This window comes from Amblyomma maculatum, chromosome 11, assembly GCF_055883805.1.
Source record: "Amblyomma maculatum isolate TAMU_Amacu chromosome 11, ASM5588380v1, whole genome shotgun sequence".
NCBI lineage: Eukaryota > Metazoa > Arthropoda > Arachnida > Ixodida > Ixodidae > Amblyomma > Amblyomma maculatum.
Genome location: NC_139354.1, coordinates 86,658,346 through 86,673,233, shown reverse-complemented (window position 1 = coordinate 86,673,233; position 14,888 = coordinate 86,658,346). Strand labels below are relative to the sequence as shown.

Sequence of the window (14,888 nt, the reverse complement as noted above, 5' to 3'; positions counted from 1 at the left end):
AACATCAGCTGGCACTGGGGTGTTGGAATCTTGGGTAACTATGGAATTTACTTTCTCCGGAAGTGGCGAGATACCACGTGCAGTGACCTTATGCCCTAGGAACTCAAGTTCCGGAACGTCAAGGAGGCATTTGTTGTTCAGTTTCAGGTCTGCGTTCTTCATCTTTTGCAGCACGGTCTTCACGTTTGAAAGATGCTCTTCTGCGGTCTCGCCAAAAATGATCACATCATCGATGTAGAACACTCAAGGGCAACGGTCGAGGATTGTCGCCATCATCTTCTGAAATGCCGCTGGGGCAAAAGCCAACCCGAAGCAAACTCTTTTAAAGCGGAAAAGACCGTCATGAGTGATGAATGCTGTCAGATCTCTCCTGTCAGGGTGAAAAAGAACTTGATGGTAAGCAGAAGCCAAGTTTGGTGATGTGTGCAGCGCCCACCAAAGCGTGAAGCAGCTCTACTGTATGGGGTAACACAAAAATGTCCCAACCACCTTTCGAGAGGGTGAGAGTGGATGACCAAGGGAATGAAGTGAGTGCGCCAGGATGGAGTAGGATGCAAAATGTTGACATCAACAATAAGGTCAAAGCCCTCAAGTTCATATACACATTGGCAACAAAGGTGGATGCAGGGTTCGACATAGCCTTTCTCAGACTCAGACGCACAATATGGTCCTAGATTCGGCTATCTGCACCATGATTTTCAACCTACATCAAGTGCGGAGACAGGGGATAAATGAAGGCAGCGGGAAGGCCAAGGAAAAGTATCAACAGAACGCTGGGATCACCATCCAAATCCACAGGGTGACTAAGACCTTCACAGGTGTGCAACTAAAGGCCTACTATGCTGAGGCGATGACTGCTGCAAACTATACTGAACAAAACTACAAGGACTGGGGAGGCAATGTCCAGACACTCTTGACTCTGCTGATATTTTGGAGAGAGGCTGAAAGAGTGCCAAATTATGCCAGTGGGAATAATCACTTCTAAGTCAACGACCAACGGAGTCGCTGGGACGAAAGCCTTAGATTTGAAGAAACTTGGAATCCGCCCACAACTGAGGCAGCTGTACTCAGGAGCTGGCATCAAGCCATTCGTCAAAAGCAGAGTGTTACAATCTCTCGGATGCATGACTCAAGTCATGCAATACTGTCCAACGCACCTGATGAGAAGTACTCTGGAAAGTGAGTCGCGGCAGTGAACAGATCCTTCTTATATGTCTCAGAAATTGAATCTGTGTCCCGACTTCTGAAGGTGGGCAGGCCTTTTGTGAACCAGCCAATCGTCAGTCATCTGGCAAACATTGCCATGCTTGCTGGTGGTCGAGAACAAAGAAAAGAAATGCCCCATGGGGAATAAAGAATTCAAACCGAAAACAAAACTTAATATAACACTCTCTAAAGACAAGTTCATAGTTTTGTGCAGCCACTAGGTGGAAAGGGGGGCCTGACACAACAGCTAGTTAAAAACTGACTAACCATAGCCTCGCTCTGTGGAACCACTCAGAAGTCTAGGAAATGCTAAGGGCAGTAATGTCAACCTACTATCATGTTACATCAACGGAAAGTGAGCCTCAACACAACCTGTGTCCCCCTGGCCCCCTTAGCTGGCGCAAACACCGATCAGCAGAGGCAGAAGGGCAGCCAGCACCCCTTCACAAGTACAAGCTATCACCTAAGATCGCTGAAGCACTTCCACCTGTTTACCAGCACCACTCACCTCAGTTGCTGGCCCAGTGAAGGCAAGACTCAAAATGCAGCTGAGAGCCTCCATTCAATGATTTGGACATTAGTGTCAAAAGACCAGCATGCTTCACCATTTGCTGTGGAAACAGCAGTGCACGAGGCAATTTTGAAGTAAAAATCGAGCAATCTGGAAGCAAATTCTGTGGGGCATGATTTCCCCTCGTTTCCCTTTAGAGTCGGCTTTCCACCCGCGGTAGTTACTCTAGCTATCGCTAAGTGGCATCAGCATTGGTGGTTACCATTCTCTATTGAGAGATGGCGTCAGCGTCACAGTAGCTGGGGAGTCATGGGAGCCTTCCACCCTGCGCACGCCGGTAGGCCAGTTCTCTTCGGCATCGAGAACTGGACGCGAGTGGGCGTCTCCTCGCGGCAGCTGGCGAGGTGAAGCCTCACGGGGCTTTTCCCGCTTGCCCGTCTTGTTCGGCCTCGGAGTTTATCTGCTGCCCTAGCATGGGCAAACATTTGCCTATAGCCTTACTGGTGAGTCAGACGACCTGTATTCATTAGCGTGTTTTAGTGCTAGCTGGTGTTGTTACTGCAGCAATAAATTCCTGTTTGTTGTTAGCACGTGTTGTTCCTTTGTTCCCAAGAGCCCAGCCTGCAGTGATCACTGGGTGGGGTCTGCGGTTTGGACTGCCAACCGTGATTAAGCGGGGAAATCGCACTTATCCCCTCAGTAAAACTCCAGATCTGGAAAGCCGGCCACCGGAGGGCTGGAGATGGACTTGGACCTTTGGGCCGCCGATTTAGAATAAAGTCATTTCATGCTGCCTGATTCTACGTTTGGGAGGCTTCTTAAGGAGGGGGGGATGTGGGGATACACATATATCCCACTCTCCTTCTCAACCAGCAATGAGCGCGGCAGTCATGAGACGCCGCGCGCTCGCCAGGACAGGGTGGGGGAGAAGGCACTAAGCGTTTCCCTCGCTCCTCATACAATGCTGAGACACCATCACGCTGATAACCTAGGGAAGGGTAACATTCCAAATACGAGGAGGAACGAATTGCTTCTCTCGTCTGGTCCCGAGAAGCAGCCGATTACTTCTCGGTATGCAATACCGAGATGGACAAAACCGCGGTGCCCGAAAGAGTAAAGCCTCTCTTGCCTCACCTACACCCAGAGACCCTGGACGGATAACCTTGACCTTTCCTACCTGCTGACGACTACGGTGACCCGGTGAGCCACCCAAACTCTTATGTTATCGGATAGAACATTCTTTTGCAGTGTGTGTTATTGCCTTACGTTAGGGTTAATAAATTGTTACCTAGCGTGCCGAGTTCGTTGCCTATTTCGTCTGGACCTGCCATGGCTGCGACTTTGCGCCACGGGTTGAGGACACGTGTTGCGTAATAGTAACGCCTGCGTGCAGTTGGTATGAGAGCTCGCCTACCCCGCCAGCTGTGCGTAGTAGTGACCCCATTAATTCAGGCCTGTGCACAACAATGGACTGCGCCCCGGTACCCTCTCTGTTCAGCAGACTGTTGAGAAAGATTCCCAGCGAATTAAGAAGGTGCCAAAGCCCATCTCCTAAAAGGATGAAATGCTAACAAATTGCCTGCTACCACAGACACCAAATATTACAGTACAGGAGCATTTTAGACAGTGTGTGCAGGTTAGGAACTTTCAAGCTTGTTTTGTAAACACTTTGTTTACAGCTTATCGCCTTGCTTGTGAAAAGCATAACATGGCAATGGGTACATAGAATTTTATCCAGTTTGTTTTGTTACAATTGCTGAAATGTGGTTTACATCACGACAGTCTCAGGTTTACCGTTTAGGCTCATCATTTTTTATTATACACTAATTAGAGCATGATACCGTCTAAACATATAGAAAAACTGCATACTATGCCATTCAGAAAAAGAGCACAAGTTTCTTTTTTTTTAAATTAAGGAAGATCTCGATTTAGACCATAATTCTCAGTAACAATTATCATTTATAGACCTACAGCCCCTTTTGCTGCTCGTGAAATGTTAGGCTTTCAATATGCACGCTCGGCAAGCAACATGTGATCAACGTTATGATAAAATGAAAACTCCTGAAGGTACCATTGTGGAATCTTATTATACCTTTCTATTTCATGCTATTTCAAGCCAGTCTACAAGTTTGCTCTGACCCCCTCATTCTCCCTTAATGTCCCAGAGTAACTCAGGCCATGAGATCCCACAGTGGAGGGCTCCTGAAATTTCGACAACCTGGGGCTCTTTAATGTGCAATGACATCACACAGCATGCCGCCTGAAGTTAGCAGTGATGCGCGGCCAGCAAATCAAAGACAGTGTGATTGCCAGTCACACTGTGCACCTAGAACAGTTGGCAGCGGCGCATGAGGCGGGCATGCACGACGCGCAGAGATCACCAATCTCCTGTCGTGCTGTACGCGCCATAATTGGCGATTCACGACCATGGGACCGTAAATACATATTCCCTTCCGAAATGAACCCACTCACGAAATGTATGCCACTGCCCACTATTTTCAGCTAAGAATTCAATAAGAAAACGCGTTACTCGTGAGTGCATCACACTGTTCAGCGTCCTCGTCGTCGACAAAGAAAGGAATGGGTAAAGAGCAGACAATTGGCAGAAATCTGGAATGATGCATGACTGATGTTTGTTGCAGCACCCTCAAATAGATGGCACCAGCAGACCGGCCACGCGCGCACAGGTGTCACTGGCATGGACAAAAAATGGTTGAAGAAAGGCACAGCTGTCAACGCGGGTGGCATGTTCGAGAGGACAAACCACACATTTTTACTGCTCTCTTGGCCTTTGAAGCGGAACTACTGCAGTTTGTCAGTACGGCAAGGTGAGGAACATTATTTTGCCAAACAATGCTAAATTTCAAACGGTTTAGGCTGACTGCATTGGCTGGTTCCTTGAATTGCACAGATCATGAAAGCATCGGTGCACATGTCATGAGCCAGCTGGCTGTCTGGACCAGTTCGTGACACCCCGGCAGCTTCCAGCAAAGGCAAGGTGAGAAATATTTTCTTCTCGCAAACTATGTTGCTGCATTCCAAGCAGTTTAACTCAGCACTCTGACTGGCATGTTTGTGAAGGGAACTTCTATGTGCTCAGCCATGGCGCAATAAGCACTGACTGGTTGGTGCGAAGTTAGATACAGTGGAACCTCGATTATACGTCCCTCGGTTACACGACAACCCGCATTTTACGCCGAATAGGTTTGGTCCCAGCAAAACTTCCATAGAAACAATGTATTAAAGTTCCCGGTTATACGACGCAATTTTATGACGACCTCGCTTCGTACGACGGCCCTGGTACAGCACAGAAAAAAAAAAAAGAAAAGCTAAGCAGACGCAGGTTGTCCCATAGGCACATTGTAGCCGGCTGATAATGAATGGGAATATGTAATCTCCCAAAGGAAGCAAAGGCGCTCGGAAAGGCGGCCTGAGGCAGCTCCCGTCAACCACAGCCGTGCAGCGTGCCCAATTTTGTTCTTTTTTTTTTTTAGGGCAAGGCCTCTGGCAGCAAGAATGTTGTACTACTGCAGTTCAGCTATGAAAAAAAAAGTGGGATCAAATCTGTGATGTCAAAAATGTATCCTGCAAGGACATTTATCATTGCCTTAGTAAATTATATTACAAATAGTAAAAATTAAATGCGAAACAGATAAGTCTTATTATCAGGTACGAAACTGACACATGCACTGAATGCGCCCTCACTTGCTTTATCCAGCGTGGGCCGCTGCTTCTCTTTTGTGCTGCACAGTGTTCCGGTAACATGTTTTCCTTCTTGGTCTGCGTGGTATATTTGGCGTATTTTCGGCTGCGATTGGTGCGGCTCACGATGTTGCGGAGTCGAAAGCCACTAAACTTGGAAAAAAAACTTCAAATAATAGAAGAAGCTAAGAAGCGCAGGGGAGCTACGAAAGCCAGCATTGCCCGTGACCTCAATATTCCCGAGTAGTCATTGAAAACCATCCTTGCCAAGAAGAACACCATTCTGCACAACGCAAGCAAGTTCGGCCTCAAGAGAAAAGCTGCGAAGGACGGAAAGTTTGTTGCCATGGAGAGCGCCCTCGTGGAGTGGTTGCGCCAGGCACGCAGTTCGGGGATTGCCGTGGATGGCGCAATCTTGAAAGAAAAGGCGTCGCCAGTTGCGTTGCACTTCAACATGATGATTTCAGCGCGTCGAATGGCTGGTTAGAACGTTTTAAGAAACGTAATGGGATTGTTTACAGCTGCTGCTGTGGAGCAAGCGCCTCGGTCGGCCCCTCCACCATTGCAGAGTGGACTGCATCGTTGCTGGAATTGATACGAAGGTACAAGCCGTCCGACGTATTTAAGGCGGATGAAACGTTTTTTTTCTATAACCTGCAGCCCGCGCAGACATTACCATTCAAAGGAGAGAGCTGCCACGGCGGCAAGCGGAGCAAAGAGCGCCTCACCGTGCTGTTCTGCGCCAATGAAGACGATTCGGAAAAACTCGCTCCCCTTGTAATTGGAAAATTTGAGAAGCCGCGGTGCTTCAAGAATTTGAAGAGGCTGCCGTGTCAATACAATTTCAACCGAAAGGCTTGGATGACTTCTGCTATATTCTCTTCATTTCTGCAGCAGCTCGATTCGAGAATGGGCGCCAGGAACAGGAAGATTCTTCTTGTGCTGGACACTGCGCAGTTCACGAATGTACAAGTAATGTTCTTGCCGCCAAATTGCACCAGCCAGCTGCAGGCACTTGACACCGGAATCATCAAGTGCGTGAAGCAGAAGTACCAAAAGTTTTTGGTGCAGCGTCGGCTGGCGGGCATGGAACGGGGCCAGGCAGACAGGAAGCTATCTGCCCTGGATGCTATGCACTACATAGCTAGTGCTTGGGAAGCATTCTCCTCAGACATGATCGCGAATTCCTTTCAGCACTGTGGATTCAAGAGATGCGGTGCCTCCTCTACTATTGAAGCTGCAGCGTCGGTCGATTAAGAGCCAGAGTTTGGCGCTCTACAGCTGCCAGTGACCTTTGCCGATTACGTTGGTGCCGACGACGATGTCGCTGTGTGTAGCGCAGTGTCACTGGTCAAAATCGTCAACAGTGTGTGTGCTGACGCTGCAGGTACCTCCGACGAGGAAGACGCAGACGACTAAGCCAGCGTGTCTGTTCCAACCTACGTAGATGTGTTGCGCAGCGTCGACATTCGGCAGTTATTTTGCGCTCACGACGAAGACGGCGACCTGCTGTCAGATGTCGCAAATCTTGAAAGAAAACTAATGCATCGCGGCTGCGCAAATGTCCAGAAAAAAATAACGGATTTCTTTTAAAGGTGAGAATAAAGTGTTGCTCACAGTTCCTGTCAACAAATGCTCGAGTGTTGACATTTTTAAAATAATTTTGACATTTTTCGATTACACGACGACCGGATTATACGACAGTTTTGCGTGGTCCCCTCAAAGTCGTATAATCGAGGTTCCACTGTAAGAGTGAATCCATGCCCAACATTCTTTACTTGTTTTGCCTAGCGGTTAGTTTTGCGTGGTTTCACGAGGCGTTTTACTTGTTGGGTCTTCTGTTTCGTAAGCGCTGATGACGGCGTGCAAGCTGTAGCGGATCGCACTGATGCGGAGATTGAGGCTGATATTATCAGTGCCAAGGACGCAGACTCGAGCAGTGGCGAAGGGTCTGACGAAGAGGACCAACCCCCAATCAATGCAGCTGAACTTGCATCGGCTTTGAGCGTCATTCGCCACTGTTGTGGCACAATGGAAGGAGCTGGCCTTTCTCATTTGGACACTGTCAACAAGCTAGAGGACAGCTTAATGAACGTGATGATGGTGCAGAAGAAGTAAGCAAAAGTCACAGATTCTTTTCTTCCAAAATAAAGTGCTGTGGTCATCGCGCTGTGTTTTCGTTTTTTACGTGCCTTGGAGGCACAAATCGGTAAGCTCCCGTTAGTCACGACATCGGAAACTGCCTAGAGATTAGATAAGCTTTTAGCACGCACATTCTATATTTCGAATTATCAATATATCGAACTATTTCGCGATCCTCTTCGAGTTCGATATATCCGGGATCGACTGTATATGAAAAAGTGATCAGTTTGAATGTTTGTTAATTAGAGGTATTGTATGTAAACTAGCTCTCGGCCAGCCTGTAGTGTTTATGAAAAAGGCAATAACAAAAAGGGTGTTTTGCATGGGCTTTTTAAGTGGGGGAAATGCGGGTGAAAAAACCGCGATTTTTTTCGAAAAAGTCGATTTTGTGTTTTCTCGCGTTTTGTATTCCTCAAAGCCTCTTCTTTTATGTATAAAAAAATCAAAGCTGAGGATCAACGGGAAGTTATTAAAAAATGCAATTAAAGCACTCGCGGTGGCTCGTGAAAGTGCAGATTTGACCGCATTTCGGGTACACGGCATTTTGTTTTGAATTTTCGCGGGGGAGTAGGCCCAACCTTCTTCTCCCAGAAGCTGCATCGGCAGCGGCGCACTCCTGATCACTCACTCACGCACTACGATGGAACACCAGCGTCCCAAACAACCCCCGATGCTCCGGCCGATTGTGAAAAGAAGCAGACGCGCTTACGCCTCATCAACGTGGACGCCAACTCGCTAGACGCTCGGTAGCTTCCAAGCAGCCCCGCCTGCCTAGCAACACGCTCAAGCTCATCGTCCGCCCCAGAGGAGGATTACTACTCTCCAAGAAAACTACATTCCAACTGCTCGAAGCGGTCTGCACGGCAGCAAACTTCAACCGCGATTCCATCCGGCATGAGGACCTTATACAAGCCAACTACCTACAAAACACTTTTGCCTACTGCACACCAAATATTGAACGCGCTGAGCGCCTCATACATCTTAAAGAGCTCGTCATCGACCAACGATCGTACGGAATATCAGTGCACTGTGCACCAGACGACTGTTCAGGAAGAGGAGTGATCAGAGGGGTTGATCTCCGTCTCGATCATGAAACTATTCAAGCAGAACTCCAGGACAACCGAAACCCTCCTATCGAGAACTTCAGAAGACTCGGCAACACCACTGCCGTGCTGATCACCTTCGCCCAACCTAAGGTCCCTGCATGGATCTATTTTTGTAACAGCAGACACCGCTGTACCATCTTCAAAAAGAAATATGAGGTATGCTACCGCTGCGCCGAGCTCGGCCACCGATCCGACGTATGCGTGAGCACAGTTACCAAATGCCGAGGCTGTGGGCTTCCCAACCCGGCCAGCGACCACTCCTGTACGCCGACCTGCCGTCTCTGCGGGAAAGAACACCTCACGGGCGACAGCCGATGCAAAGAAATATTTCGCACTCCCTACGCCGTCAAGCGCCGTCAGTGGGAAAATCGCAGACGGGCTGAAGCTGCTAAGCAACAAGAACAAGCCTCCTCACTCCGGGTAATTTTACAACACGCCAGCCGCTGGGACCGCCAACGTTCCGGCAGCAATCAACGCAGTCTCAGGGACCGCTCGGACTCCTTCCCACCCCTCGGGCCAAATGCCTCAAGGCTATCATCTCGAACGCCGTCCAGAACGCGGCCAGGTACGCCTGCAGTCGTCCAGCAGCAGCAGCAGCAACCTGCTCCACCAGGGCAGCTCCAGGGCCCGGCTCCGCCAAGACCGCCACCGGCTCCACCTCAAGCGGTGAGTACGCTAGGAGGGACTCCCACTTCTCACGCACTCGAACAAGCCATTACACACCTCACGGCCGTCGTAACACAACTGGTTCATAGGGTCGAAACTATCGAAAAACGCTTAGACGCTCCTCCTCCTACTTCCCCCGCACCATCTGGCACTGCCCACAAACGCAAGGCTCTTGCCGCAAGCGATACGCAAACGGAGGACATACACGCACAGATAGCGCGCCTCGAAGCACAGGGAGTCTTCTTTCAAGGCCGTATTCAATCGCTGGAGGAACATATTGAGAACTCCTTTCGCACCCTCAGCTCTCAGTTTGCCCTACAGCTAGAATCTCTTAGTAAGGCAATAGACTCCCTCTGCAAACATGAAGGCATGACCCCGCTCCCGGTTCAGACGCCAAATCACCCAACGACCTCCACTCCGAACTTCTCCCAACCTAATCACGGCGGCTCGCTCGGGTAACACTACCATCTGGCAATGGAACTGCAGGGGGTTCGCGCGCAAGAGGGCGGTCCTTCAGCAGTTTCTTACCGCGAGCGACCCCCCAGAAATCTTTGCCCTTCAAGAAGCAGGGAAACATGCGAAATTGGCTGGATATCGGACATACACATCGGGAAAAGCAAACTCCCAGGTGGCTACTCTAGTTAGGCGAAACCTTACGGTTATCTTGCATGAGCTGGACTCCACTTTCCCAGACCATATCCTTCTCGAAATTCTCCCCCGGCCCTCTCGTGCGACCAGGCAATGCCTTTTCGTGCTCAACATCTATTGCCCACCCCGATCACGCAAGGCCGTCTTCGGGCCACTTTTCCTCCGAGTACAGCAGCTAGCTTAGTACAGGTAGTAACCACAGATCCGGACCATGAAAAGGAAATAACAAGGAGAATAAGATTGGGATGGAGCGCATTTGGCAAGCACTCGCAGATTATGACTAGCAGCTTACCGGTATCGCTCAAGAGGAAAGTATACAACAATTGCATCTTGCCTGTACTCACCTATGGGGCTGAAACGTAGAGGCTAACCAAGAGAGTTCTACTTAAGTTGAGGACAACCCAGAGGGCTATGGAACGAAAAATGGTAGGGGTAACATTAAGAGATAGAAAGCGTGCAGAGTGGGTCAGGGAAATAACTCAAGTTACCAACATTCTAGCAGAAATTAAGAAATAATGGACATGGGCAGGACATGTAGTACAAAGAGAGGATAACCGATGGTCGCTTAGGGTAACAAACTTGATTCCAAGGGAATGAAAGGGTAGCAGTGGGCGGCAGAAGGTTAGGTGGGCGGATGAGGTTAAGAAGTTCGCAGGGGTCAAGTGGATGCAGCTAGCACAGAACCGGGTTAAGTGGAGAAATATGGGAGAGGCCTTCGACCTGCAGTGGGTATAATCAGGCTGATGATGATGATGATGATGACAGCAGCTAGCGCGAGGGCAACCTCTAATTATTCTCTGTGATTTCAACGCTCCGCATCAAGCATGGGGTTACCACTACGACACGCTTAAAGGTTGATTGCTTTGGGACGATTGGCACACACTCCATCTGAACCTCTTAACGGATATCACCCAACCCACTCGGAGAGGAACAGGCGTCTCGCGGGACACAACCCCGGATCTCGCCTTTACGGGACCGGGGATTGCAGCTACCTGGTGCAATACTCGGGAAACATTCGGAAGCGACCACTACGTTCTGGAGATTGTCATTCAGGAGCCTACTCGACAACGTACGCGACCAGCTAAAGTGGTCAACTGGGACTGCTTTCGCACCAAGCGAACAGAGCAAGGCTCTTCTCAACCTATCACAGACATCGCCGCTTGGTCAGCCGACATCCTCAAACAAGTTGCAGATGTCACTGCTGAAGTTGCTGTGGAAGACTCCGTACCAAACTGCGACAGATATTATGCCCAACTGTGGGACCGCAAGCGCAAGCTGGAGGCCCTGATGCAAACTCGCAAGTGGGATCGGAATCTTCGGCGACGGCTCGCCCGAGTCCATACAAACATCGAAAACCATGCCGTAGAGCTTACACGCCGAAACTGGCACAATATATGTGACCAGATGGATAAGACTCCTAACGCCAGAAGCACCTGGAAACTACTCCGTCACCTCCTCGACCCCGAAGGGAGCAAGTTCCAAGCCCGCCAGCAGCTCCAGCGTATCTTGCACCAATTTCCGGGCACCTCAGACGCCCTCAAACAGGAGCTAGTAGACACCTACATCCGCCCAGGACCGGTGAAATCTTTCCCTCCTTATCAGGGGAAGGAAAATGTCCGTTTAGATGCTCCCATCACTGTACCGGAGGTACGAGCTGAGCTCAATCGTCTCAAGACAAACTCAGCTGCAGGCCCGGACCGGATATCTAACCGTATGCTTCGGAACCTCGATGACGCCTCGATTCATGCTCTCACAGACTTTCTGCAAAAATGCTGGGAGCGGGGAGCCATCCCGCAAGAGTGGAAATGCGCCAACCTCGTGCTCATCCCCAAGCCGGGCAAACCACCTACTCTCTCGAACCTCCGCCCCATTTCTCTCACGTCCTGCGTGGGAAAACTATTGGAGCATGTAATTCAGACTCGTCTTCTTCATTACCTAGAAGAACATCACCTACTTCCAGACACGATGTTTGGTTTTCGACCACACCTTGTGGCCCCAGACATCATGCTCTTGCTCAAGCATCAGGTGCTGACACATAGCACTTTGGACACCAAAGTCATAGTTGGTCTAGATGTCGCGAAGGCCTTTGACAATGTCCGGCATGAAGCTATTCTGCAGAACCTCCAGACCCTGGGGTGGGACAACGAACGTATGCATATATACGCGACTTTCTCACGAACCGCACAGTGCAACTTGACACCGGCTCAGGAGATCCTTCCACCATCTCTCCTGGAAGCCGGGGTACACCCCAAGGCTCAGTGCTTTCCCCACTCCTGTTCAATATTGCGCTGCTTGGCCTGCCCAATCTTTTGGCAGATATTCCCCACTTGCACCACAGCCTATACGCCGATGACCTCACTCTGTGGATTACACACGGCAGTGACGGCCAGATCGAGGAGACTCTGCAGACAGCCATCGATCGCGTTGGTACCTACCTGGCCACAGTCGGCCTATCCTGCTCGGCCACCAAGTCTGAATACATCATTGTCCCAACCCAGGGAAGACGCCCCAGATCGCCTCCGGCATCCTTCAATCTGCAAGTACAGGGCACTCCCATACCCCGTACCGACCGAATCCGTATCCTGGGCCTTCATCTACAAGATAATGGAGGAAACGCCACTACTCTTCAGCGAATAGATCAATCTGTAATCCAGATCAGCCGCCTGCTCAAGAGAGTCGCCAACAAGCATAAGGGCATGCGCGAATCCAACCTTTTGCGCCTCGTACAAACCTTCGTTTGTATGCGCATTGCCTATGTTGCCCCTTACCTTCGCCTCACGCGAACAGATCGGGAACGACTGGATGCATCACTGCGCAAGGCATACAAGACAGCATTGGGTCTACCCATGTCCACTTCCACCACCAAACTGATGACCCTCGGGATCTCCAACACAGTCGACGAGCTGATTGAAGCGACTCTAACTTCCCAATATGAGCGCCTCTCGCTGACACATGCGGGCTGTGCAGTACTGAGCCAGGTAGGAATCACTCCTCTGAGGGCGACTTCTACGTATATGGACCTCACGCCTGAGCAGAGACTCAGTCTTCATATACCTCCGCTTCCCAAACGTATGCATTCAGAGTATCATACAGAGCGCAGAGCTGACCGAGCCCGGCAGCTCCACAAACGTTTTACCGGTCACCCCGACGTTACGTACACAGATGCCTCCCACCACCCCCGTCGCCCCGCTATGGTTGCGGTTGCATTGGCACCGCACCGAAATTGGCACAACGCCTGCAGCGTCCTCAACGCCACAACTGTTACCACCGCAGAAGAGGTTGCCATCGCGTTAGCTCTGACCGACCCCTCTACCAAAGTAGTCGTTAGCGATTCCCAACAGGCAATTCGTAACTTCGATGCAAGTCGCATATCCCGACAGGCACACACTATCCTCCGATCTCTCCCCTTATCGTCTACACCTCGTCTTCTCATATGGACCCCAGCACATGAGGCGCTCAGCGGGAACGCACAGGCGCATGCTCTAGCCCGAGAACTCAGCTACCGGGCGGAGCACCCTCCTCAGCCTGCCGCTTCCTCTGACACTCCCCAAGGCACTCATTCAGGCCTTGTTACATACACGGACATCCTCCAGCATTATCGGCTCGAACGGTGTCTATACCCCCCTGCACACCGGGAACTATCCCGGCGCGAGGCCGTCCATTGGCGCAAAATACAAACAGAAACCTTTCCCAACCCATGGCTATATAGCAAAATTTTCCCAAATCTTATTGCACCTAGCTGCAAACACTGCTCACAACCGGCCACATTCATTCACATAGTGTGGACATGTATACGACACAACGCAGACAATACAGCTACAAGGGATGCGTGGGAGTCCCTCCTGCGTACCACCGAGCTCGCCCAACAGCGCCAGCTCATTTTGCGCGCATTGGAGGCCGCAGAGTCCCAAGGGATCCCTGCTGACCTTCTCTAAGCAGTGCTACCAGTCTTTCGGCTGGTTCCCCTTCTTTGGGAGTAAATAAAGAGTTTATCATCATCATCCTGATCAAAATAATAAAAAAAAAAGGTTCTTTCCCGCCGAAGTCGACCGCTGCGACTGGCCCTTTAAATCACATGGCATGATTGGAGCGCCGCCATTGGCCACGAGCATTCCACCGCGCTGGCGAACGCAGACACTCTTTCTTCGTTCTGCTGTCACCGAGACGCGCACCAACAAGTCCGAGTTTTTATTCTTTCTACGCCATGGATACAAGCGAGAAACGTGATTTTCGCTCACGCAAGTTCCTGACGAGGCATCAGTACAAAGGAAGACGCCCCAAGCGCAAGCGGAGAGCTCCGGGGACGGAAGGTACGTCTGCCGCTAGGCCTAACTGCGGCAACGGGGCCACACCCGATTTAGATGCCGCAAGCTTTATCCGGAGCGTCGATGATTTGTCAGTGCATCTGAGAAGAAGATAAAGATGTTTGACGACGATAACAAGTGCGCAGACGAGCGCGGAAGCGCAGCTGTGTGCGAGATCAGCATGATAAGCGACCTCGTCAGCGGCGAGGCGTGCCCGGCCCGCGGACGATGCGATCTCTCGGTCAGAGAATCGGCCGGGAAAAGAAAAGGACTGGCATCATTTTTGGAGCTGTACTGCAGAAATGACGCATGTGCAACAACCGTCGTTTCTTCAGCGTATACTTCAAGCCGCGCATCTCGATCGTGCAACAGTGATGACAAGTGCGCCCGCGGCAGTGCAAGGGATACCTTCGCCGTGAACGTAAAGTCGGTGGTCGCAGCGCGCGCAATCGGCGTTGGACATGAACAGCTTTTGCGGTTTTGCGCGATTATGGGCATTGCAAAGCCAATGCATCATAAGGCTTTTAATGCTATCAGCAAAAAAGCGCACGCTGCCGTGACAAAAGCTGCCGCTGAAAACCTCAAACATACCAGGCAGCTGAC

The 14,888-nt window shown here is 50.5% G+C and overlaps 1 long non-coding RNA gene across 2 annotated transcripts in view; it reads right to left on the bottom strand.

Annotated features, from left to right (window-relative positions):
• The window catches only part of LOC146174317 (uncharacterized), a 138,282-nt gene that overhangs the window by 76,228 nt on the left and 47,166 nt on the right, over positions 1–14,888 (bottom strand). The window lies entirely within an intron of this gene.